Source organism: Rattus norvegicus, chromosome 11, assembly GCF_036323735.1.
Source record: "Rattus norvegicus strain BN/NHsdMcwi chromosome 11, GRCr8, whole genome shotgun sequence".
NCBI classification, from domain to species: domain Eukaryota; kingdom Metazoa; phylum Chordata; class Mammalia; order Rodentia; family Muridae; genus Rattus; species Rattus norvegicus.
The window spans coordinates 58326896-58352151 of NC_086029.1; the positions used below are offsets into that span (position 1 = coordinate 58326896).

At 41.4% G+C, this 25256-nt stretch overlaps 1 long non-coding RNA gene and 1 other non-coding gene across 3 annotated transcripts; both read left to right on the forward strand.

Moving 5' to 3' along the window:
- Positions 1-394: 394 nt before the first annotated feature.
- Positions 395-496, forward strand: LOC120095713 (U6 spliceosomal RNA). The gene has a single exon (XR_005491511.1). It is a non-coding gene; the product is annotated as a U6 spliceosomal RNA (small nuclear RNA).
- A 13361-nt stretch (positions 497-13857) lies between these two features.
- Positions 13858-24277, forward strand: LOC108352329 (uncharacterized). 2 transcript variants are annotated; one of them, XR_005491302.2, is made up of 3 exons: positions 13858-18597; positions 18847-19339; positions 19884-24277. It is a non-coding gene; the product is annotated as an uncharacterized LOC108352329 (long non-coding RNA). The 2 variants fall into 2 exon arrangements; XR_005491303.2 differs by having other exon boundaries at positions 18592-18710.
- Positions 24278-25256: the final 979 nt, after the last annotated feature.

Consider the following 25256-nt stretch of genomic DNA (forward strand, 5'->3'; position numbering starts at 1 on the left):
GTGATGAAAAGCTGACTCACATATTTGGTGACCAGGACACTGCTTTGCAGTGGTGCTAGGCTTGCTTTTTGCATGTCTAAAATTTAGGTAGGCTTCTTTTTGACTTCTGGCTTCTGATCTCCCCTCCTTATTTCAGAAAATTACTCCTCAACACATGTATCTGACAAATTTTGTAAGCCATGAATGGCTGTCTTCATGGGCTGAGGGACTTCCATGTGACCATCAAAAAAAATGGGGTCTCTGTCTCTTGGTACATGTGTGAGGAGCCCAATTTCAGAAAGCACCCACCAGTAAACAGACGACTATTTTACTTTGACAAAGCTCTCTCTCCAGTGTCCTTTATATATATATATCCACTTGCTCACCCTTTGTATTAAAAAAAAACCCTCACCATGCTTGCTTCAGCAGCATGTACTAAAACTGGATGACCCAGAGGAGATTAGTGTGATCCCTGCACAAGGATGACCTGTGAACTCATGAAGTGTTCCCTGCTGCTTTCACTAAATCGGCATAATCCCTATTTCTAAGCATTTGCTTTTATACCCACCATTAAGTACAGTGCTCTTCCCTCACTAAGGAAACTTCTCTTTGTGATAGACAGAGGCCATTCCTAAAAACTACAGTCAGTTAGAAGGCAGACTTGTGGAGCTCATTCCCAATGGATACATCTTCAAAACAATCCCAGCATCTAAGGGAACATTTTAGAAGTGGAGTGAGTGTGTGTGTGTGTGTGTGTGTGTGTGTGTGTGTGTGTGTGTGTGTGAAGACTGCTGTAAAAGCCCAAGAATCAGGGAGTTTGCTGTGAGGTGCTGTGAGATTGTGTCTCCTAGTAACATCAGAAACTATGCCCACAAACTTGCATCATTATTGCTTATATATGAGCGGAACAACAATAGATGTGCTGACATGGATGGGGAAAGCCCTTGAGGCCTCAACACTCCACAAAGAACTGTAAGTAACTAAGAATGCTGAGAGTGGGAGAAATGGACCTACCCAGGGAAGAGCACACCAAGGGTTATCCAATGCTGAATGGTCAGCCGTGATAACATTATGTACAAGTAACATTGCATAGACTGAGCAGGTTATATTTAGGTGTATACATGTGTACACACATACGATACAAACATAACAATTAATGAAAAAGGAAGTCATGAATTTGAAAAATAGCAAGGAGTGGGGTATGGGAGGGTTTGGAGGGAGAAAAGTGAAGAGGAAACTGTGTAATTTTATTATAATCTTAAAATTAAAAGAAATGGGTTGGGGATTTGGCTCAGTGGTAGAGCGCTTGCCTAGCAAGTGCAAGGTCCTGGGTTCGGTCCCCAGCTCCGAAAAAAAAAGAAAAAAAATTAAAAGAAATATTTTAAACACACACACATACACATACACACACACACACACACACACACACACACACACACACACACACTCCCCTCCCTTGCCTTTTGTTTTAAGAGAATTGAATTCACTCTTATCACATTAGACTTGACTCCTACTATAGCTGTTTCTCTCTCCCACATAATATAAATTTCATCAATGATACTTTTGATCATATTCATTCCACTCCTTTCCCTAACTTCTCCCAAACTTGACTTCATGCCTCTCCCTCTCTCAACCCTGTGTCCTCTCTCTCTCTCTCTCTCTCTCTCTCTCTCTCTCTCTCTCTCTCTCTCCTTTCTTATAACCCATCAAGTCAAGTTTGTGCTGCTCACATACTCATGGGTGTGAAGTCATTTCATGGCTGACCTATCTTTGTTCTTTTAGGTTCATGCCCTTAAACAAATAAAGTAATCCACCTGCCTCTTCTCCAGAATCCATCAACTATCAGTAACTCCTCCCTGGGGTGGGGATTATTGAGCCCCTCTCCCCTCCTTGCTGTAATCTTGATGATGTTCAGTCAGCCACGGCTGCTGATAGTTTACAAGTACAGTGGTCCTGCCGCACCCAGAAGACCACCTCTTCCCTGACCTTTCTCTCTGGCAATCTTTCTGTCCTCGCTTGCTTGATGGTCTCTGAGCCTTGGGTGAGGGGCATGATGAAGGTTTCATGATTGGCTGGGCACTTCACATATTCATCACTCTCTCCCCTTTGACCAGTTGTGGGCTCCTGCGTTAACTGAAGGCCACTTACAGCAGCAATCTTTGACCATGTGCTTTTTTGTTTAACTCTACCTGATGTTGTTCTTTTTTGACATATGGAAACTTGAATTATCTGATTCCTCAGTGAGTTTGAAAAGTCAATAGCCTAGTATAGAGGATGACTTTATCATGGCACCCTGTTATTTTGAGTCATTATTGGAGTCTTATCATATAAAATATCTCATACTTTAATTACATATAATTCTAAAACCAAACTGCTTTTCATCTTTCTTTGTCAAGAGGTCTACTAGGAACCCCAATTATACCTACATAATGTAATACACAGAAAATACATATGCACAGATACACAATTAATAATTACTATTTTTTTCAGGCCTGCTACAAGCCACACACTATATACGTGTATGTATATGTAGCACTTTATGAACATTGCTTCATTAATTTTTTATAGCATTTCTATGTTAGGTACAATCATTTATTTCATGAATAAGGAAGCTGAGACTCAGAGAGGTTGAGTAAGCATTATAAAAGTCACACAGCATGTGTAGGTCAGAAGTATGATATAACCCAATCAGCCAGTCCTCAGAATCTGCCACATCATCCTTTAAGGATACACTGAGCTATCTTGCTAGGATTCTGCCCGACATCTGTATTTCCCAAGGAGTCAAGAATGAGCTTGCCACGTTCTGTCTGTATCCTACCTTCCAGAGGCACCATAGAAAATTTTGGTACCACGTACAGGGTTTCATCTCAAAGCCGTCTGCTCCCTATCGTGTGTCACCTGTCATTCTGCTTTGTGACACAGTTCCTGGAGCAAAGCAACCAGGCTGATCTGGGCTCAGGGTTGCTCAGCCAGGGACTTCTGGGGATCTTCCATGGCATGTCTAGCACTTCCTCAGTGGAGCTCGAAGACAGTCTGCTTTCCTGTTTGACTCATGTTTAAGAGGAAATTCCGGCATTTTCTCAACTACCTGTTCTCTGCAGTATGGGTGATGAACAGAACCCAAATAATACAGCACTGTGTCATCAGTTGTGAGCTGATGACATCAGAAGGCACAATAACAAGGACACCAGGAAGCAGATGGCAATGGCTTCCACCTCAAAGTCTTACCAGCAATAAACCAGTCTATTCAAGTGCCTGCCTTTTTAGCTTTCAAGTGTTTTTCTTGAGAGGAAAGGGTTCTTTTCGGTGCTGACCTCAGTCAATTTGTCTGTCTATCCTTTAAAAACCATGGCTAAACTTTCAGGACCACCAGCTTTGAACAAAGGGCACCGTGGAGACCATTCATGGCTCCATGCCTTCAGGACTCCAGTGAGTCAGGTTTTACAAGGGAGCCCACCCTCTTTCTGATGGATGCTCCCAGGTTTTACTCTGTGAACTCAGGAAACAGTCTGTGGGGCTGTGAGCCTGGACCATTGGAATTCAGGGAAGCAACTATGAGGTTGCTGAGATGGGCTGCAGCTGACATTTCTTCTTTTGCTCTGCTCGGGTGACTGCCTCTAAGTAGCTAGGCTTCAATACATATGACTCTTGACTTGGGTAAATGCACAAACATTACTTGTTTTTTATTTGTATGGTTCCTGTCAATCCTAGATGCTTGACAGTTGATGAGGTGTTTTATATACACTGACAGATGCTGTCCAAAACAAGAAAGGTTAATTAAAAGATATGCCTTTTCAGTGACTAGTTTATGGAAAACTTAGGAGAAAAAACATACCCACAATTCCACTGACCTAGAATAAGAGTGCTTCTTTTCCCTTTCACCCTCCCTCCATTCCCTTCCCTCCCCTGCTTTTTGCTCTTTATTCTAAAGTTGTGTTGTTTTCAAGGAAACAAAACAAAACAAAGCATGGACCTTACCAAGAAGGAATTTATAACCTTAAGGGTAACAAAAATGTGAAAGTTAAAAAAAGAAAGAATATTAAAAAAAACCCCAGATAACATATGGAATGATGGGGATAATAGAATTCTGATTATCCTTTTATTTTAGAGTAAGAAAATGATATGCATTCATGTATAGAGTTAGCTTAATAAAGTGGGTGAGGCTTGCTCTCAGGCCTTCAAGGGGACAAGCTTTGGTTAATTAGTGACTATAGAACAAGACATGGGATTCATAACATCTAGTGACTAGCTGGGACCAGGTACTAAGAATATAATGTGGAGTTGAATTGATTAATGTTGCAGTTTTTCTAGGCTCCCTGATTCCCAGAAACATAACTGGGACACATATGGCCTGCATTGTCACCTTGCCTTGGCGTTCATTCGCTGCATATCTATAGGAAAGTAAGTTTAACCTCTCCATGTTGTAATCTTATCTATGGCATAGGGAACATAGGTTCTATAAATAAGATAGTCCGTCCCACAAGTTTAATACAGACTGTGTTGCATAAATCCCTAAGAAATATTAAGATCATTATTTGTAGCATAAGGTTGCCAAGAGACCAACTAACCTCTCATGGCCGTGTTGTTCTTGCTTGTGAGACTCAATCATTAATAATGACCTGAGTTTAAAAATACACCAGCTTCCTCTTTGAATTGCTTTAAGACAACCAGGGATTTATCAAAGAAGGTGTTTACCAAGTGCTTCTGGGATATTCTGGTCTTTTGATGAGGAAGTCACAGTGGGCTCTTTCAGCTCTTATTATAAATGAAGACTGCTACTGCTGTGTTTTCACCACTGAGATGGCAAGGCCAGAGACTAGTATGGAGTTTTTTTATTTTAGAAAACAACTGGTATCATTACAAACTTGACCTTCGGCACCCCTCAGAGCTGACTCTGTGATACCTGCCAGTGAGAGGGCAGAGAAAATCTTCATACACATTTGTGAAGAACTCAAAACCTTTTTACCTTTATAATGAGATTAGAATTTTTGATTTTGTTTTTGTTTTTTGAGACAAGGTCTCTCTGTGTAGCACTGACTGTCCTGGAACTCACTACATAGATCAAGTTGGCCTTGAACTCAGAGATCCACCTGCTTCTGCCTCCTGAGTGCTGCTACTAAAGGTGCTTGTCATCCTTCGAGCCTAGAATCATTCGTTAAAGAATATATTTTAGGAGCTACTTTTATTTTTATATTACAAAACCAAACGATGTTTATTTTAGAAAAAATAGAAGAAATAAAAGATAATGTACTAGTAGAGTTTCTTCCTTCCCTTCTTTCTTTCTTTCTTTCTTTCTTTCTTTCTTTCTTTCTTTCTTTCTTTCTTTCTTTCTTTCTTTCTTTTTTCCTTTCAGTGCTGGAGATTGAACTAACATACACATGTGTCTTAGTTAGGGTTTTACTGCTATGAACAGACACCATGACCAAGACAACTCTTGTAAGTACAACATTTAATTAATTGGGGTGGGCATATAGGTTCAGAGGTTTAGTCCATTATTATCAAGACAGCAACATGGCAACATCTAGGCAGGCATGGTGCAAGAGGAGCTGAGAATTCTACATGTTCATCTGAAGGCTGCTAGCAGAATACTGGCTCCCAGGCAGTTTGGACAAGGATATTAAAGTCCATACCCACAAGGCCATACCTACTCCAACAAGGCCACACCTCCCAACCGTGCCACTCCCTGGGCCAAGCATATACAAACCATCACAACATGCAAGTGCTCTCTCTAGGAGTTGTTTCCCTGTCCTTTTTACTTTTTAATTTGCAATGAGGTCTCACTAGTTTGCCTAGGCTGGCCTCCAACTTCCTTGGTCTACCTCATTTATCATCCTCCAGTTTCTGCTTCTTGAGTAGCTAAGATTACAGGCCTGCATCATTGGCTACCTTCATAGATTAAATATGGGTATTTAAAATTTCAAAAATTTTTTAAAAATTTTTTTAGACTTATTTATTTATTTCATGTATGTGGGGAAACTGTCACTGTCTTCAGACACACCAGAAAAGGGCATCAGACCTTATTATAGATGGCTGTGAGCCACCATGTGGTTGCTGGGAATTAAACTCAGGACTTCTGGAAGAGCAGTCAGTGTTAACCACTGAGCCATCTCTCCAGCTCAGAATTCCAAATTCTTAAAGAATCATTAAATCAGCTTTGCTTTGCTGGGTTGGTGAGTTATGTTGGAGGAAGATATGGGTCCGATATTACAGTTTTGTTTACCTGAGTTCTGGTAAGATGGAAACTTGTCATTCATTGTGTGGTCTGGGACTCAATATTACCAGAATCAGCTGAGAACATCTTAGAGAGAAGACATTTTATTCCTTTCCCGGACTGAGTGAATCCTAACTGTATTTTAAAATAATTTCTGGGTGGTTTGTGCTCACATTAAATTTTAAATAAACACCATCATTGGAAAAATTTGGCAAAGCATCTTTTTTTTTCCTAAGGGGAGAATTGTTAAAGGTCTGATTAGTCTCCATTCATGACAACATCCTCTCTTTCCAGACAATCAGTGGCTTCCTGGACTGACTACTGCAGAGGCTTTGTTGAAACAGAGCTGATTGGAGATCCCCTGAACAGCCCGCCAGAGAAGGTGACAGATGCCAAGTCAGGAGACGGAAGACCCAGATGAAGATGGGGCACATCGCTGTGTCAATAACCCATTGTCAATCTGAAGTCTGTACTTCAGCATTTGTATGTGTGTGATGTATGTTTGTATATGCATTCCGTTTGTGCGTGTATGCACATGCGCATGTTTGAGACAACCTTGAGTATCAGTGCTTGGCCTCTTTCTTTGTGGAAGAGTCTCATTTGCTTGGAACTTGCCAGCTAGGCTAGGTTGGCCAGCCAGACCTAGTACCCGGATGACAAGCAAGTGTTGCCATGCCTGGCTTCTTGTGCTGGTTCTGGGGATCAAATATTCATCTTTGCATGGTAAGTGCTTAACAGACAGAGCCATCACCTTAGCCCCATTTCAACATTTTGTTACTCTATTGAATATTCTTCCTGAGATCACTGTTGGCTTACGAGGAAATGGGGCTGACCTAATTGAAAAAACACACTCAGTAATAAAGCTCACCAATGGTGTTTTCATTTCTCGGCCGTTGGGGGCAGCGGTCTATTGACTGCGGTCTATTGACTTGGAAAATTGAGACCAACTTGAAAAACAAAACAAAAAGAGAATGCTTCAAAGCAACATATCCTGGAAACTGCTGCCATTTTTTTTTCTTTTTTTTTTTTTTTAGGCAAAGTCTCTCTACCAAGTCCCTGGCTATCCTGGAACTCACTATGTAGAACGGACTATCCTCAAACTCACAGACATCCACCTGCCTCTGCTTCCCAAGTGCTGGGAATAAAGGCATTGCTTTTAAAATGGAAATAGGGTTTTCTCAGCCTACACAATTATTGGAGTTCGGATGTAGCTATAAAGCAGGGCTGTGACAATTTTGAGGTGTTCATGTCTAATAACAATGGCTCACACACGACAATGTCTTATGATCCCAAAGGAGTTTGGTGGTGCACCTGAAGCTTCAGTATGCAGACAAATTCCTTGGGGGGTCTAGTTGAAATGAGGACATGGCATTGTGTTTTTCAGTAGCCCCAGCGTAGGAACTGAATTTGACTTTCTCCCAAGTTTGACTCCCAGCACCCACATGGCAGCTCACAGCCCTCTGTAACTCCAGATCCAGGGAATCCGATGTCCTCTTCTGGTTTTCTCTGACACCAGATTGCACACAGTGTACATGCATGCATACATGGAGGCAAACACTCATACGTGTAAAATAAAAATAAATTTGAGGTTGGTGGTTGAGACTAAGGTTGAAGGGGAATACCTGACATATCTTAAAAAAAGAAAAGCTGTCAGGTATTAGACAAACCAGAGTCAAGCTGGGACTGAGCTGGAGGCTTCCTTCCTGCTGGTCAGTTTTCACAGTCTCAGAAGGTGCTTCTGAAGCTACTAGGGAAGAAAGAGGATCAACAATCTTACCCAGCTTCGAACCCTATAGTCAGTCTATGGGACAAAGCTACCAGGCAAGATGCTCTTACTTGTACAACAGTGGCACTACTGTTGTGACAGAACTACTGTTCTTCAGCTGGATTTAAGATTCATACCACAGGGATCCATAACTGGTGATGTTAACCTGGTTAAAAAAAAAATCCATGTTGGGGAAGGTCATAGGTCTGTGTGTGTGTGTGTGTGTGTGTGTGTGTGTGTGTGTGTGTATGTGTATGTGTGTGTGTGTGTGCACAGTTGTTTTGTTAAATTGACATAGCATCAAACTGTCTTCAAAATATTTATATTTAAATTTACAGACAAAGGCTACTCTCAGCCTAACTCAGAGAGTTAGGCTTTTCAGTGAGTGGTAAATGCAGAGACTCATGGGTGCACAAGGTGTGAAAATAGGTGACAGGTGATTGCTCAGCACTAAGCAGTAGGAGGTGGCTTTTGTGCATAACCACAAATGGGCGATCAGTCTATGAATTAAAGACAAGAAGAGTCCCTGCTCTGGATAATTCTGAATGAACATGCTTCCCTTTCATGTAGAGCCAGAAAAGTGAGCCCGCTTCCATGGTGATCAGTGTAGAGAAAGAATATTCTAAATAATTTAACTACCTTGTGAGAGGCACTGATGTTAGTCACTGCAGTGGGTGTGAGTCACTGACAACTAACCATCCTTATTGCAAAATAAGCCTGGTCCAGGTGAGGTTGATCTCTCAAAGAAGAAAAACCCGGCATGGGGCAATACAAGTTAAAGGAAGGTAGTGGGTATGATTTTGGATATAAAGTTGTGTCTGGCTCAAGTTCTCCTGGTCTCAAGTCCCAGCCTTTTGTTTTCATGTCTTCTGTTGGTTGGCACTGTTAAATAGAGTGGGACTTTTCAAACTTAAGCAAGCCTTCATATGGCCTGAAGGACTTGTTAAAAGGTATTTTTTTTCTGGGTGTGGTGGCACACACCTGTAATCCTAGCACTTGGAAGACTTGTATAGGAGGCTTGCCATGAGTTCAAGGCTAGCCTGTGCTATATGGCAAGGGCTAGGCCAGTCTGGGTGAGACCTTGCCTTAAATATCAAACAACAAAAACATCAAAGTCATGTATTTTTGAGTCCTGTGTCCAGAAAAGTCTGATTCAGTTGGTTTGCAGTGGGGTCCGGAATACTCAATACAAGCTCCACCCCCTTCTGTGGGTAAGTCGAGTCACGTGTTGTATGGTACCAACTACAAAGAGTTTAGAAGAAGAGCAGAGATCTGGGGAAGGTTTCTGAGTGTCAAGTGTTGGAAGTCATTGGTTTTTGTGAGTTTGTACTTCCTATAAACAGAGGAATGTATAAAAACATAAAGCTAATGATTTGAAAAACTCGATAACCTTGAGCTAGATCAGGAAGTACACAGTCAAACCTTTGGGATAGCTTGGTTGGTTTTTAGTATGTTTATTGCCCCCTCTTCAGTGCTGGGGTTATAAGTGGGTGACATGTCTGGTTTTTACATGATACTGGAGCTTGAACTCAGTTCCTTATGCTTACAGAGCAAGCATTTTTACCGACTGACCAGTTGACCTATTTCTCTAGTCCTGTGTCTTAGTTAGGGTTTCTATTGCTGTGAGGAATCACCATGACCAGACTAACTCTTACAAGGAAATATTTAATTGGGTGTGGCTTATAGTTCAGAGGTTTAGTCCACTATTTTTTTGTTGAGAAGCATGTTGGGCATGTAGGTAGACACGGGGCTGGAGAGGTAGCAAAGGGTTCTACATCCCAATTAACAGGCAGCAGGCAGAGAGCTGACACTTGGCCTGGCTTGGCATCTGAAACCTCAAAGCTCATCCCCAGCGACACACTTCCTCTAACAAGGCCACACCTCCTATGGGCCCCATGGGGAGTCATTATCATTCAAACCACCATACCTGTGAATATAAATTATTGTATTTTGGGGATTTCATTTTGTAGCCCCTGCTGGTGTAAGACTTACATCGATCTTTTTGCTTTGGCCTCCTGAACCATTATACCCTAGTAGAAATGATATTCTAATAAAAATGTACATACCACTTAAGTTTTCAAAAATTTAAGTTTATGGTATTATTTGTATTTTTCTTTTTGTTCCCCCTTTTTAATGAAAAATTTTTTTCTCACATAATGTATTTTTTTTCACATAATGTATTCTGATAGGAGTTTCCTCTCTTTCTCTGCTCCTCCCAGATCTTTCCCACCTCTCCTCCCATCCTGATTCACTTCCTTTCTGCTTCTTATTAGAAGATACACATATTTCTAAGAGACAATTATAAGACAAAAATAAAATACAATAATACAATAAGTTAAAACAAAAACTAACACATGGGAATATGTCAAAACAAACAGAAAGAAAAGAGCCAAAGAAAAGACACAGGCAATGACCCATTCATTTGCATACTCAAGAGTCCCGTAGAAAGACTAAACCGGAAGCCATGATTTATATACAATAGAACTATAGGGCATGAAGAGGGAAATATTAATAAAATAAAAATAAAAATAAGACAAACTTAAAAAAAAGCAGAACCAAAACCAAAATCAAAAAACCCAACTAAACCCCCAAAATGAAAAGCCCTGATATGACATTATGTTATAAGATAAGGAATTTCCAGAGAAGCCACTGAGTTCATCTTCTGTTGGCATCCACTGCTGGGCATGCATCCTAGTTAGACTTCCTTGGGGGAAAAAAACCACATATTCATTTTTACAAAATTAGAAATGGCTTCTGGGTTAGGAATGGGGCATGTGTCATTTTCTCCTTTCCACTTTAGGACCAGATCTAGTACAGAACTGTGCAGGCCCTGTGCATGCTGCCTCAGTCTTTGAGAGTTCATTTGTGCATGAATTCCTGTTGATTTATAGAGCTGTGCTTTCTTGGTGACTTCCATCCCCTCTGACTCTTATATTCTTTCTCTCTTCTATTCTGATGGATCCCTGAGCCCAGAGGGAGGGATTTGATGAAGACATCCCATTTAGAGTTTAGTGTATCAAGGTCTTTCACTCTCTGCATGATGTCTGTCTGTGGGTCTCTCTACTTGTCCTATCTGCTGCAGGAAGAAGCTTCTTGGATGGTGGCTGAGAAAGACTCTGATCTTTGAGTAGAGTAGAATGTCCTGAGGAGTCATTTTATTACTAGTTTTTGTTTCATTTTGTTTAGAACAGTAGTATTTAGTTTATCTTAGGTTCCTGGACTATCCAGTCTCTGGTTTTTGGTCACTGTGGTGGTTTGAATAGATTTGGCCCCCATAGACTTCTGTATTTCAATGCCTGGCTCACAAGGAGTGGTACTATTAGAAGTGTAGCCTTATTAGAGTGGGTGTGGTCTTGTTGCAGGAAGTATGTCATTGAGGAGGTGGGTTTTGAGGTCTCCTATGCTCGAGCTCCATCCAGTGTGGAATTCCAGTCTCCTGGCTTCCTACAGAAAACAGTCTCCTTCTACAGGCTACAGATCAAGATGTAGAACTCTTGGCTTCTTCAGCATCATGTCTACCCGCTGGCTGCCATGCTTCCTGTCATGATAATGGACTGAACCTCTGAAACTGTAGCCTGCCCAAATGAAATGTCTTCCTTTATAAGAGTTGCCTTGGTCATGTTGTCCCTTCACAGCAATGAAGCCCTAACTAAGACAGTCACCTAGGCAGTACTGGATGTGGGCTCTGTTTCATGGAATGGGCCTTAAGTCAAATCAGATATTGACTGGTCACTCCCACAAGTTTTATGATACCATTGCCCTAATATATCTTGCAAGCAGGACTCCATTGTAGGTCAAAGGGCTTGTGGCTGGTGTTTACACTTCTCCTTTGGTAGCACGAAGAGTGCCTACCTTACTATACTAAAGGCACTAACATGTAGGAGTGAAGGCTGTATGTGGACACCAGATAAATATCTCCATGTTCAGTGAATTATGTAGAAGTTGTGTTCAGCAATGGGGCACTGTTGTTAGTTTATGGAGAGTAGCCTACAGCCTTGGCAACAACCTGGGTTGTTTGGGGATTATTATGGGGCCCCTTTGTCTAACAACTCAATTAGATATAGCCGAGTACTAGTACTGGAAGCTTTGTTTAGTGTCAAGAGATGGCCAGTTGAAGATCTGTCTTCCCCATTATTTGGTAATTTTATTTAGATCTCTTTCATATATGTATATATTTTAGGAAGCATCTACTTCATTAGGTTTTCATACCACCTCTAATATGGCCGTAAGTTTTGTCAGACTCTCCCTATATTCCCTCCCTTTTCCCCCTTTTCTCCCCCTCCCCACTTGATTCTCCAATTCTAGTGACATCTTCCCATCCATCCATAGCTAGCTATTCTATTTGCTTTTCTTAAGGGAGATCTATCTGTCCCTTTGGTCATTTACTCTACACTCCATCCCTGTGGTTCTATGGATTGTAGCTTGGTGATCACTGATAATGGCTAATATCCTCATATAAATGAATACATTCTTGTCTTCTTGGGTATGGGTTATCTTATGCAGGATGATTCATCCAGTTACTGGCAAATGTCAAGATTTCATTTATTTTAATGGCTGAGTAATATACTATTGTAACGTACTTTTTTGTCTGTCCATTTATTAATGGGACAACCAGGCTGTTTCCAATTTCTGGCTTTTATAAATAGAGCAGCAGTGAACAATGAACAAGTGTTTCTGGTAGGATGAAGCGTCCTTTGGGCAGATGCCCAAGAGTGGTGTAGCTGAATCTTGAGGTAGTTCAATTCACATCTTCCTGAGGAACTGACATGTTTTTGTGGCTATCGACGTTCGTAGTCTCACCAGCATTGGCTGCATGTTCCCCTGACTTCACATCCCCACCAGCATGAACTGTCCCTTGCTTTATTGACCTTAGCCATTCTGACATGTGTAACATGAACTATCAAAGTAGTTTTGATTTACATTTCCCTGTTGACTAAGGGTGTTGAACATTTCTTTGAGGGTTGAACATTTTTTTGAGGGTTTCTCAGCCATTTGAGTTTTCTCTATTGAGAATAATTTGCATAGATCTGCGCGTCATTTTTTTTTTTTTTTAACTTGGATTATTTGGTCTTTTGAAACCTAGGTTTTTGAGTTCCTTATACATTCTGGACATTAGCCTTATGGTGGTTTTGAATAAGAATGATCCCCAACAGGCTCACATATTTGACTGCTTAGTCATCAGGGAGTGGCACTATTTGAGAAGGATTAGAAGGTGTGACCTTGTTGGATGGAGTAGGTGTGACTTTGTTGGAGGAAGTGTGTTATTAGGGATAGGCTTTGAGGGTGCTCATGCCAGCAAGCCCCCGCCCCGCCTCTGCTTGAGAAGCAAGATGTAGTTAGCTCTTAGCTATTTCTCCATCACCGTGCCTGAGTGCTTCCATACTCTCTGCCATGATAATAATGGACTAAGCCTATGGAACTTTAAACAGACTCCCAACTAAATGATTTAACTTATGAGTTGCCTTGGGACAGAGAGTGAGGAGAGGCCATGATAGGAACTACAGAGAGAGGGATGAGATTGGAGGATTGGATTGTAGGATAAGTGAACTGTTGGGGGGAAGAGCTGAAGATGCCAGCCTGCTTTGATTCCTTAGTTGCTACTTAGGCTTTTTTGGATGGTGGTTCCAGAGAATGCCTGCTAGAGTTGGAGGCTGGGATAGCAAGATGAGTGGAGAGGAAGATTGGAGATTTGTATAATCCACTGGAGATGGGACAAAAAGGAGAGAATCCCATAATGGGAAGTTTGCTACAGAGTTGGAGGTAAGTCTGGGGGTGGGGTGTGATTAGATATAGAGAAAAGGAGGGAGAGGTGAGGATTTGAAACTGGGCTTTGAATTCGAAGCAGGCATAGTGGAAGGGGGAGGGTGTAGCTTAGGGTCTGCTACAAAGTTGAGGATGAGACTGGGGGATTGGATTTGGAGGAGGGGAGGGAGAGTCGAAGATCTGCAGTCAGTCTTCCTTCTCTGAGTGGAGTCACTGAGGGGTTCGCAGGTAATGCCTACTGGTGTAGTCCCGACTAAACTGGAACTTACTCTGTAGACCAAGATGACCTTGAACTCACAGAGATCTACCTGTCTGTGCCTCCAGAGTGCTGAGACTAAAGGCATGTGCAACTACTGTCTGGCTTTCATCTTACTTTTTTAGTAAAAACTTGTGATTTCGTCATTTGTTTCTATTATATATTGCTAATTTTCATACTTACGTTTTAGATTTGACATTCTTATTAGGAGGTAGAAAGCTTCTGTGTCTCCTGCCCTTGGATCCTGCTAGGCGTGTGACTATTTTGATGAAGAAAAAAACCGAACAAACCACACACTCAGTGAAAGTGACACTGGTGACCTCTCAGGCTGGGTCTTAGAAGCAAGGGACAGTTTCTTCTTTACTGTTATCACTTGCTTTAAGCTCCTCAGCCATCACAAAAGAAGTCTGATTACTTGGAGCCTACCAAATAGGAAGGCACGTGTATTATTTTACTTTTTGTTGCTGTGATAAACCGTCACAATCAAAAGCAGTTGGGCTGGGGGAAGGGTTCATTTTGCTTATGGATCCTGATCACAACCCAACACTGAGGGAAGTCAAGACAGGAACCTGGAGGCCGCAACCGAGGCAGAGAACACAGAGAAGCGTTGCTTACTGGCTTTCTCAGTTTGCTTTCCTATATAATCCAGAACAACTTGTTTAGGGCTGGCACTACCAACAATAAATTGGAGCATCCCACATCTACCCTCAATCAAAATACCCCATAGACAGGCCAATCTGATGGAGCAATTCCTCAAGTAGGATTCTCTTTCCCCAGTGAACTCTAACAGTGTTGTGTTGGCTAACCAGCACAGCGTATGTTAGGGACTCTAGCTGCCAGCCCCAGCTGAGTTTGTCTTTCTATCCTCAAAAGGAGTCAGTCATGTGGCTATAGAGGTGAGATTGAAAGTGGAATCTCCTATTTCTAGTGTCACAGGCATAACCTTTGAATTACTCTACAGCTGCCAGAGACTTTGTAGCTAAAGGTTGAGATGTCCGTGAGCAGAGACAGAGCCTCACCTCCATTTCCTGTTAAAATTCCAACCATCAGAATGAAAAACACGTGTCTTTTGCCAGCACGTTCCCAGCTGGTTTGTTACGCAGCTAGGTAACCAAACTAATAAAAACTAATGATAGTAACATTAATGCTCCTGCACAGGCAGTTCAGAGTGTGGCTTTCAGTTGGCCACTCGCCGTTGATTTATTAACAACTGCTTATCTGCAAATGTGAAGAAAATTGTTTGGCTAGAGCCAGGTTTGCTCAGTAACTTCTCTTTTCACTTGGGCTTGAACTTGGCTTAGAGTCTTTGAAAAATGGCTGCCAGACCGAGCTGGAAGAAACATTTTAAAGCTTTAACTGTCTCTGTCTTAAGTCCTCTGGAAAGTCAACAATGGCCCCCCCACTGACAGGTTCATTCTTCACAGATGGATTTCCTTCTTCTGTGGTTTACGTGTGAGTAAGTCAAACAGCAATATTTAAAAGTAAACATTCTAAAACAATACGACCCAAAGATATACTAACTCCAAGGGTTAGGGTAGGAAAATATGAACAAGTCTTGTTTTCTGTGATTAAATCATTTTGTTTCTATACAGGCAGAAAACTTTGAGGGCATAGTAAGCACATTGCAACCAGACACAATTGCCTTGAACTTGAGCTGCTTGTTGGGTGGCCTGCTGGTATGCACAGTGCAAAGCATACATACTGTGTGCTCAGAACCAAGACTGCAGTGAACTCCTGACCTCATGAGGGCTACAATCCATGGTTAAGAAGCTCGAGTCTAGGGAAATAGTGTCTTTAGCCTAATCTTGGTTTACTTATTTGCTTCTGAACAAAAACTAAAGAGTATTTCCTCCCTCCCTGCACGTACTGTTCCTTTTAAAATGTATTCAGATGGTCTATATTTCCTTCTTCGTGGTCCTCAGAAAAGGCGGCCTTGTGGGAGTTGGATTCCAAGTCTGCCAACACGTGAACCAGGCCTTTTCCCACTGAGGTATCAGAGGGCACTGTCCAGGAAGTATATGAGAATAATGAATGATGTCTGTTTAACCAGGACTTTAGCACTTTTAACTCCATGGTTGCTATACAACACAATTCTATTCTTTATCCCATATCTGTGCAATTAGTTCCTCTTCTTTGGTACTGTCCCGCCCACACACTCAAATCCTTGACCAAACTCATCAGCAGTCCTTATTCTGTTTATTTGCAGGGTAAATCAAGCAGATTACTCAATAAGGCGGCCTCCGAACTTCACTCAACTTAGTGAAGTTAAGTGAACTTAAGCAGTTCTAGAGTGCTTTCTGCTTTTACAGGGGGAAATCCCTGAATCAATTGAGCTTTGGGTAAGGAAAAAGCACTTGACTGTAAAATGGATGAGTTCAGTCAGTTCTGTTTCTAACATGGCCATTGGGTCTCTTCAGCTTCACCCTCTCCTCTGACCATGAGAAAAGTCTGCCTTTGCCTTTGCTCTGCTCCCTGCCAGTTGTTTTTTCTTATCTCAGTCATGATGGCCTCTGAGGGCACAAGCCACGTCTTATTTGTGGTGGTGAATCTCCATTGTACAGCATGGTGCTAGTGCATTCTATCGGATAGGAAATTCCTCGAAGCAGGGACTTGGTCTGTTGTAAACGTGGATTGGCAGCACCTGGAATGGAGGTTGGGCTGTAGCTGGTGCCAGCTGAGCATGTGCAGAAAGTCCGAGTTCATAAAAGAGTAAGTGAGAGCAATTAAAAAAAAAAGTTATTGTGAAAGAAGGGAAACTGGGTTTATACATGCTTCTTAGTAAATGCTAGTTCTAATGAAGCTGAGCTGAACTTCGTGGAATAAAAAAAGGACAAAGAAAGAAATGGGGACTGAGACAGAGTCAGGGATGCAGGGGGATGATAAAAATATGGCGGGAGGTGCTGGTGATCAGTGGTGTACATATTTGTCTAAACTAGCAGAAACAGACTTATTAAATCTGAAACAGTCAATGTCTTAGGGGAAAACCTATATGACAATTGTATGGATGATTACTTTTTTTTCAGTTTAAAAAATTGTATGGATATGTGTTTTGCCAGCACATATGTATGTACACCATGTGCATGCTGGGTATCCAGGGAGGTCAGAAAAGGGCATTGGATCCCCTCAAACTGGCACTGCAGGTGTCTGTAAGCTGCTAAGTGGGTGCTGGAAACAGAACCTGGGTCCCCTGCAAGTGCTATATGTGCTCTTGACTGATGAGACATTCTTCTAACTCCTTCATGAATGCTTTTAGAGTTTTTCTGACTGACGATAAACTGGTGAAATGTTTTTAAAGGACTTGATGTGTGAAGGAAAGATTGTTGACACTTAATATAGGAATTGAAAAAATTAAAACACGTAAGTAAACCAGGCTTGGCAGTTCATATCTGTGATCCCTGCCCCTGGGAGGCTGAGGTAGGAGAGGAGGATCATGGGGTTAAAGTCATCCTTTACTGCATATAGTGAGTTTAAAGCCAGGATGGGCTATAGGACACCTTGTTTCAAAAAATAAAAATGAGAGAGAGGGGAGAGAGAGAGAGAGAGAGAGAGAGAGAGAGAGAGAGAGAGAGAGAGAGAGAGAGAGGAGTGTTAGTTAAAGACATATTAGAGGTGTTGATAAGATCATCCAGAGAAGACACAAAACTACTCAGTGGGAGACTTCAGGGGCTTTCAAGGGTAATTTGAGTTACATGAGATTTTTTTCCCCTCATTTTTTTGGGCTTACATGCCCCATCCTAGGATAAGATGTGACTCTCTTTATAAAGAATAAAGAAAGTCAAGAAATAAGGAAGGAAAGAAGGAAGAAAGAGAAGACTAGAATTTGACCTAAGTTTACACTGAAGTTGGTAGGGTTGTTAGAGGAATATTGAGAGCAGAAGAGGTCCTGATGTCTCCCTTTCTAGATTGTAAGTGTTCAGGAAGGGCCTCGAACTTGAACAAAACCGAAGTCTCAGCAGTTATGAAATCGAAGCAGTTCCCTTAGTGTGTTGTGTTGTCATTGGAGAATAAAGAGGTCTTGTTTCCTTTTCACTCATTGGTGCTTCCTTGGGATCTTCCAATGCCACTTCTACTAAATGTCTTGTCTTCTAATTTCTAATCATACAGTTCGCATGCAACATGAAGCCTCTGTGAAGGTTTTAGACTTCCTGGTTCCTCCGAGCACTCTTTATGTAAGTCACTGTGGTTGGCAGGCCTGAGTGGGAATGCATGTTCCCATGAGAAAAGCTAATCATGGCGGCAAAGGCTGGAGTTGTGATGGAGGACAGACACAGGGTGACACAGATTCAGTGAGCCCTGGGACACACCAGGATGCCTTTCAAAAATGAGATAAAAGTTGACGTAAAGATGAATTTGTTTCTTTGTCATGGGGGCCAGATTTCAAGTTTCCTCTTGGAATTTGTGGCCCTAGTTTTGTGTCAGGATGCCCATTTAGTAAGGACATCCAACGGTTTTGGTTCACACTGACTGAGAAACCACCAAGGCTTTTTTTTTTTTCCACTCCAAAAGGAAGATGAGCAACAGACAAGCAATTATGACGTCGCCACCCATAAAACATAGGAAGCTACTTTTGTGACCTCATCATGAATTCTGAAACGTGTTAGTGACTCGGATGCCCTCATTACTGTAAGAGTTCCCGGGGCCTATTCATCTAACTTTGCATTCCAAAGAAAAAGGATATAGCCTTTTGTTAACTTAGGACATTTTCATTTAACAATGTAGTTAAATACACGGGTCATGTAGGTTATGCTTCTAGGCTAATCAGTGGGGAAAACTTGGGATCAAATCTCTACTTCTTCCATTGTCCAGGCCAGGAAGGGGAGCAGTTTCCCTACTCTCTTTCCCTTTTGTCCTAACTCAGTCTTTTATTGACAGGAAAGTTACAGTGCGATGTCTGACTGTTCAGCGAAAATGAAGAATGGTGAAAACGCAAATCCCTCAGCATTCACGGTACAGACTTAATGATGGAAAAGACCCAGTTGGCTTTGATACCACTGGGATTGAAATTTCAGACTCGGAGGATGACTCACTGCTTTGCTGTGTCATGAGTTTCATTCTGAAATGAAATACACTCTGTGGTTTCATTTGAGGCTTCGTGTTGATGCAAAAAGGAAATGAGCCCATATTGGGAAGTTGGGTTGAAATACACATGTTGTACCAAGTTGTTACCCGGCCATCCTTACGCCCTGTGCTTTGGTCTTACCACACTGTTTTAGCATCAGTTCACACCTATCAGTCTTCCTCCCTTGTCTGGGAATTGGGTTAAGCAACTAGAATGTGTGCAGAGAGCAGCCTGGGAATGAAGCACCAATTATCATCTCTGTGTGGATGATGTCCTGGCCTCAGACCTTCCTGGGTTGGTACTGAGGTGAGAATGTTCATCTTTATGGCATGCCCACTCTCCAGTCTTGTTTTACGAAAGCCATTTTACAGTGTTACCTTATAATAGTTACATCTTCAAGCTTGGATATTCTCCCAAGACCAATGAGTAGTGAGAACTGGGAAGAGGAGTAGAAGTAAAGTTGTAGTGGAGAATGAAAAGAAATCAAAACAAAGCCACCAAGACCTTCTACATGCTAGGGAACACTCTAATACTAGGCTATACCTTCATTTCCAAATATCGGTCTTTTATAAATGTAGTTAAGGATTTCAAACTTATTTCCACATTTTTGAGTATGTTTGAAGTTCCAGAGAACTCTGAGGGTGGTTGATTTCCAAGACTGTCAGGGTGAGAGGTACCAGGCCAGAAAGAGAACAAAAATAAATCCTGTATTTAACAAAATCAACCAAGTTGTTCCCCTTAGTGTTTTGATAGACAACTTTTCATTCAAAGCCAGACTAACACTGGTTTTCCTCTTACTCTGAGACCCCAGGGAAGTCACTTGATCCATTACTTATTTGTTTATTTTCAGGCTGGGATGATAATGATGTGCCAAACCTCAGCGTGCGGCTGTTAGGAGGATCAAATGAGACCATCCATTCACCTCACACCTTCAACCCTGAGTACCAATAAATGCGAGCACTTAGTGACAAAAAAGGGAACAGGAAGCATCAGTAATAAGTCCCTGAGAGATGTTTTTAACCTTAATTTGTTATCTGATTGATTCAGTGTGTGGATGTGATGTGATGTGTGGGAGTGTATCTTTGTGTATGCGATTGTGGGGAGAACAGAGGTTAATGGTAGGCATCTTCCTCTAGCTCTCTCCACCTTACTTTTTGTGATGGAGTTTCTCATTGTACCTAGAGCTCACCATTTCAGCTAAACTCAGCTAGCCAATGCCCTCCGGGGACCCACTTTTCTCTGCCTGTCCATTTTCCCCAGCACAATTGATATGGACATGAATTGGCATGCCTGCCTTTTTATGGGTGCTGGAGATCTGAACGCAGACTCACAGCTGTACAGCAAGCATTTTATCCAGAGAGGTATCTCCCACATCTTCCATTTGACTTTAATCCGCAGATAATATATTGCTAATCCACAGGTAATATATTGTTTTGATTAAATATGGCATGTACTGTTCTCATGTAATACAGTGCCATTATAATGAGTATACACAAAGAATTTTAGAATGTGAAAACACTTAAAAACCACATAATCTGTTATTTTTAAGTAAACGAGTCTAGCTACATCATTGGTAGGCTTTGATGATGTGCTCTGAGATCAGAATTTGTGCAGGTAAACTGCACTGGTTATGGCTGTCTGAAGCTCTCATAAGACTGCAGATTTAAAATTCAGAGAGTGGCCTCTTTTCTGATAACTTAAAGGCTGTCTTTGTCATTTAAAGTAGAATGACCATGCAGTCTAAGAGAGAAACATGCAGTTTTACTTTTAAATATTTATTTTACTTGTAATTATGTGTCTGTGTCTGAACACAGGTACCTGAGGGGCCCAGAGATATAGGATCCCTTGGAACGGGAGTTATAGGAAGTTGTGAGCTGTCCTAAGTGGCTGTTGAAACTCAAACTTCGGTTTTATGGAAAAGCAGTACACACTCTGCAGAGCCATGTCTTTGTCCCCGACATCTATCTATCTATCTATCTATCTATCTATCTATCTATCTATCTATCTATCTATCTATCTTTCTTTCTTTCTTTCTTTCTTTCTTTCTTTCTTTCTTTCTTTCTTCCTTCCTTCCTTCCTTCCTTCCTTCCTTCCTTCCTTCCTTCTTTCTTTCTTTCTTTTACATGTTTATATCTATGTGTTTGGTGTATGTGCGCAATTTGATGTATCTACATGGATGTGTCCATATGTGGAAGACAGAAGATGATGCGTGCTATCTCTGGCTTATTTCTTTGAGGCAAAGTCTCTGGAGCTTGGCTGGTGACCAGTAAGCCCCAGTGATTCTCCTGTCATACGCCCCACAGTTTTGGGATTACAGGTGTATGTGGTCAGCCTGGATTTTTATGTGTTTCTGGGGACTTGAACCCATGTCCTCAGGCCATCAGGCTTATGCAGCAAGAGCTATTACTCACTAAACCATCTTCTAGCCCAAGAGTAACAGTTTTAGTTTTTGAAGTAGAATAACTGCTATAGAAAGTATCTAAGAGAATTGTTGATGTCTGATAATTTTTTCATAATCAAAATTTTATTTCTTAATCTATATAAACATGCTTTCTCCCTTTTCAAGAGATCCACTTTCTTCAGGGAGATCCTCTTTATTGTATGTCTAATTGAGGATGTAGCCAGTCCTTGTGAGGCTGAGCAAACTTCCTGTCCTCAGTGTCTTCCGGATACTCTTGTCCTTTGCCTAAGAAGGTAAACTGGACTTCCTTCTCTAGAACTCTTGTCTTGATTCTGTTCCTGCTTACCTCCTTTCAGTTTTGTGCCATCTTTCTGGCCCTATCTCTATTCTATCTCCATTCTTTCTTCTACCCACACTATGCCCAGGGCCCTACCTATCCTACTATAACCCTCCTTTGACCCTGCTGCTAGAGCAGGCTTCAACCTTATCTCTCTTCCGTTGTTCACACCACACTTGTGAGAGTACCTACTATTGCTTTCAGTTCTTCTTCACAAAAGCCCTCTGAATCCATTGCAATATGGTTTCTTCTTGTATTTCCCTATCCAACCTTTTGTGGAAACCAACAGGAATTCCACATGCAGGCTAGATATGAAAAAGTCCTAAATACTCTTTCATCTCTGGGGAAAAGTTGACCTCTTAGAGTCTTCTCTTCTCAAGGTTCTGTGTACCTTTCAATTTTCCAAGAGCATCCCTTTCACACACCTACCTCCAATAGCTGCTTTCTCTTCCGGCTCCATAATGGAAATATTTCTTTCTCTCCATCCTTTGCCCCAGAAGACTTCTGGTCCACTCATTGCTGTGTGCTCCAATCCCTTCTGTTGCTTTTCATCTAAATTGCCCGCCCACCCCTGCTTGATGATTCATACATTTTTAACAAATGTATTTTCCACTTGTTATTTGGGCTTCCTTAGGCAACTACCAGTTCAAACTCAGCATATGTAAAACAAAAGCCAGGGATACCACCAAACCCCTTCAGTCTTCATGGTTGCTTCTGTGTGCTCTCAATGGTATCACTATTAATGAGTCATCTTCTAAAGTCTTAAGTGGTTTTAAGATTTTTTTCATCATATCTTATACTCCAGGCAGAAGGAATTGCAGTGATGTTGGCTTTATGGTCCATAGAACATAGGGTTTCTGTTTTAGCATCAGGGGGTTGCTGCTTACTAATGACCCTTCTGTCCTGAGCAAGTTAAGTCAGCTTGTGGAATCTTGGTATTCTTACGTGTAGAGTAGGAAGTTAACATTCCCTGTACGGCCATAATGAGAGCTGCATAGTTTATCTCTATTACTTTCTCCAGGTCATGGCTCTCATTTCCACTTTTTTATCCGTCCTTCCCTGGAATTATTTGATCCAAAGGGTTTTATGCAGTTGCCGGCATGTAGGTATTCCTCGCCTGTTGTGTCTTTCTTCTTTCTTCCTTAAGCTGCTTCCTCTTCAGCTCACGTCTGCATTGCTTCTAGTGTGACGAAAGGCTGTGCTGCTAGCACGACTCTGCTTCCTCTCCTAGGCACTTGGGTTTCATTCTTAAAAACCATCTTAGACGTTTGTTCCTACTAAGACGTGTCTCCTGATCATCCAAATGCTTGGAACTTCTCTCCTCTGTGTGGATACAAACTTTGTACCCTCTTCCTTGTCTTGCTAAAAACTAATTTTAGTGGTTATTTATGTAATTGTTCATTCTTACCCACTCTTTACTCCAAGAGACCATACGATTTTGGAGACAATATTTGATAATGTATCAATTAAATATTATTTAAAGTGTGACGGTTGGAACAAACTAAGTGCTTCATATGTGGTAGGCAAGTACTCTACCACTGGGCTGCATCTCTAAGCCTGTACCTACTATCTTTTTCTGCTTTCGTTTGTTTATCTTTAAAATTAGCACACAGAGCGTTAGGTTTCTCAACAGTATTTTTTACTAATTGTGGTTTTGATTCTCCTCCCTTCTCCTCCCTCATCTCTCTGAACCACCCTTGTACCCTTCCACGCCCAATAACCTTCGCAGTCATGACATATGGGATCTGTTACTTTCTCCCATCCTGCGGAACCTCTACTTTCTATCTCTTGGTTCTCTTTTAGTTTCATGACCCATACTTGCCTATTTCTTTCCTGTTTGTTAATAATGGTAATAATAATGCTAATAGACGAAGGCAGAAGTAGTTTTTTTGGGCTATGCAGCATTATTTGGATTGGGTTAGAAAAGCAGAAAAGCATTATTTGTTCTAAGATGAGTAGAACCAGCTACGACTGTGCTGACAGAGTAAGGTCATTTTTGGGAGCTGTCTCTATCTCTAGCTCTGTTCTAACCATTGACACAGCATGAGGACCACTGTCCCCAGCAGAACATATGATAGCAAATTGCTCTGTATTTGAAAATAAAGGAAACGTTGTAAGAAGGATGAGATGCAGCAGAGAAAGGAAAAGACTGGGCACCGAAAGGCAAGGTATGGGTCAACAAGGTATAGTCACCACAGCCCCATCTGCTTCCTGTCCCAGGTTTTGTCAAGCAGGCTGAAGGGGTACTGAAGTTCCTGTTGTCATTGAGCAGAGGCAATTTCTTTGTAAGGTATGGAGATAGCCTAATTCATGAAGGAGTTTAAGGTTTGGGGATTGTGAGTAGACAACGGTTTATGACAAAACTACTTGATGCCACATTCTCCAGGAAGGGTCTAAGAGCAGGATCAAACATGCCAGCAGACATTGACGTTGGTGGTCATTTATCATCACTGAGACAATTTAGCATGACTCAACTTGGGTTCAATCATAATTGAACTTTCTACCCTTCCAGAAACACAGTCTTAAGTCACACATGGAGAATTTTGATGGAGTTGATGGTCTTTGGATGGGAAGAGTAAGCCTGTTTTAAAACATTCTTCAAGATGAAAGCTAGCAACTTAACCCCAATCATCCCATCTATTCATGAAGACAATATGTAATCTATGAGGTTGAAAATATTTGATTTCATCGAGAGTTTTTCTAAAATGAGAAGTATTCAAAGTACACTGACTACTCTACTGCGTGCTTTGGAAGCCAGAAGGCAGCCTCTAAGAAGCAGAATGACGTTCAGGCTTCGCAACGGTCTGTCTATAGTTGTCACTCCTACAGCTGTGCGTGTTTACATTAAAGCACATGAATGTAACTCAGGGAAAATGTACCCACGCACCATTTTATCAGCAAACATACCATAATGAACATAGCAAACAGAGATGAAGAAATACCAAATTATTGGTATTGATCTCTTAATTCAAATTCAAGATTGGGGGAAAAAACCTGATTAACTTCAATCACATCAATAGCTTGTGTGTTTTTTTGGACTATAAAAATCATCTATTTGAAATTCCGATTGGAAAGCTTTCCTTACTCCAAGTCACTCGTTCTAGTCTCCATTCCTTCTCCCAGAGTTCAAAACCCCATTTGCCAGTAACACATTGTCTGCATTTCCTAAGCGTGCGTGTGTCTGAAATCCTTTGAGGAAAACTTCATGAACTTGGCTCACTTGGACTGCACTTTTCATCAAATTCTGGGCGTGCTCAGTCTTTGTATGATTGGGTTTTCAGTAATTCCGTGAAATTCATGGTCTTATCCAGTTTCTCTTTAACAAAACTAACAACTTTTAATTAAATCCACTCCATGACAAAAAATACTTTCAGTTGGCAAGTGAGGACAGCTTTTGCTGCTTTCTGTTCATCTGCAGCCTGTCTGGTGGTGGGATGTTCTAATCAAGTTTTTCAGTCCAGACTCACATGGGAAAACTGAGGAAA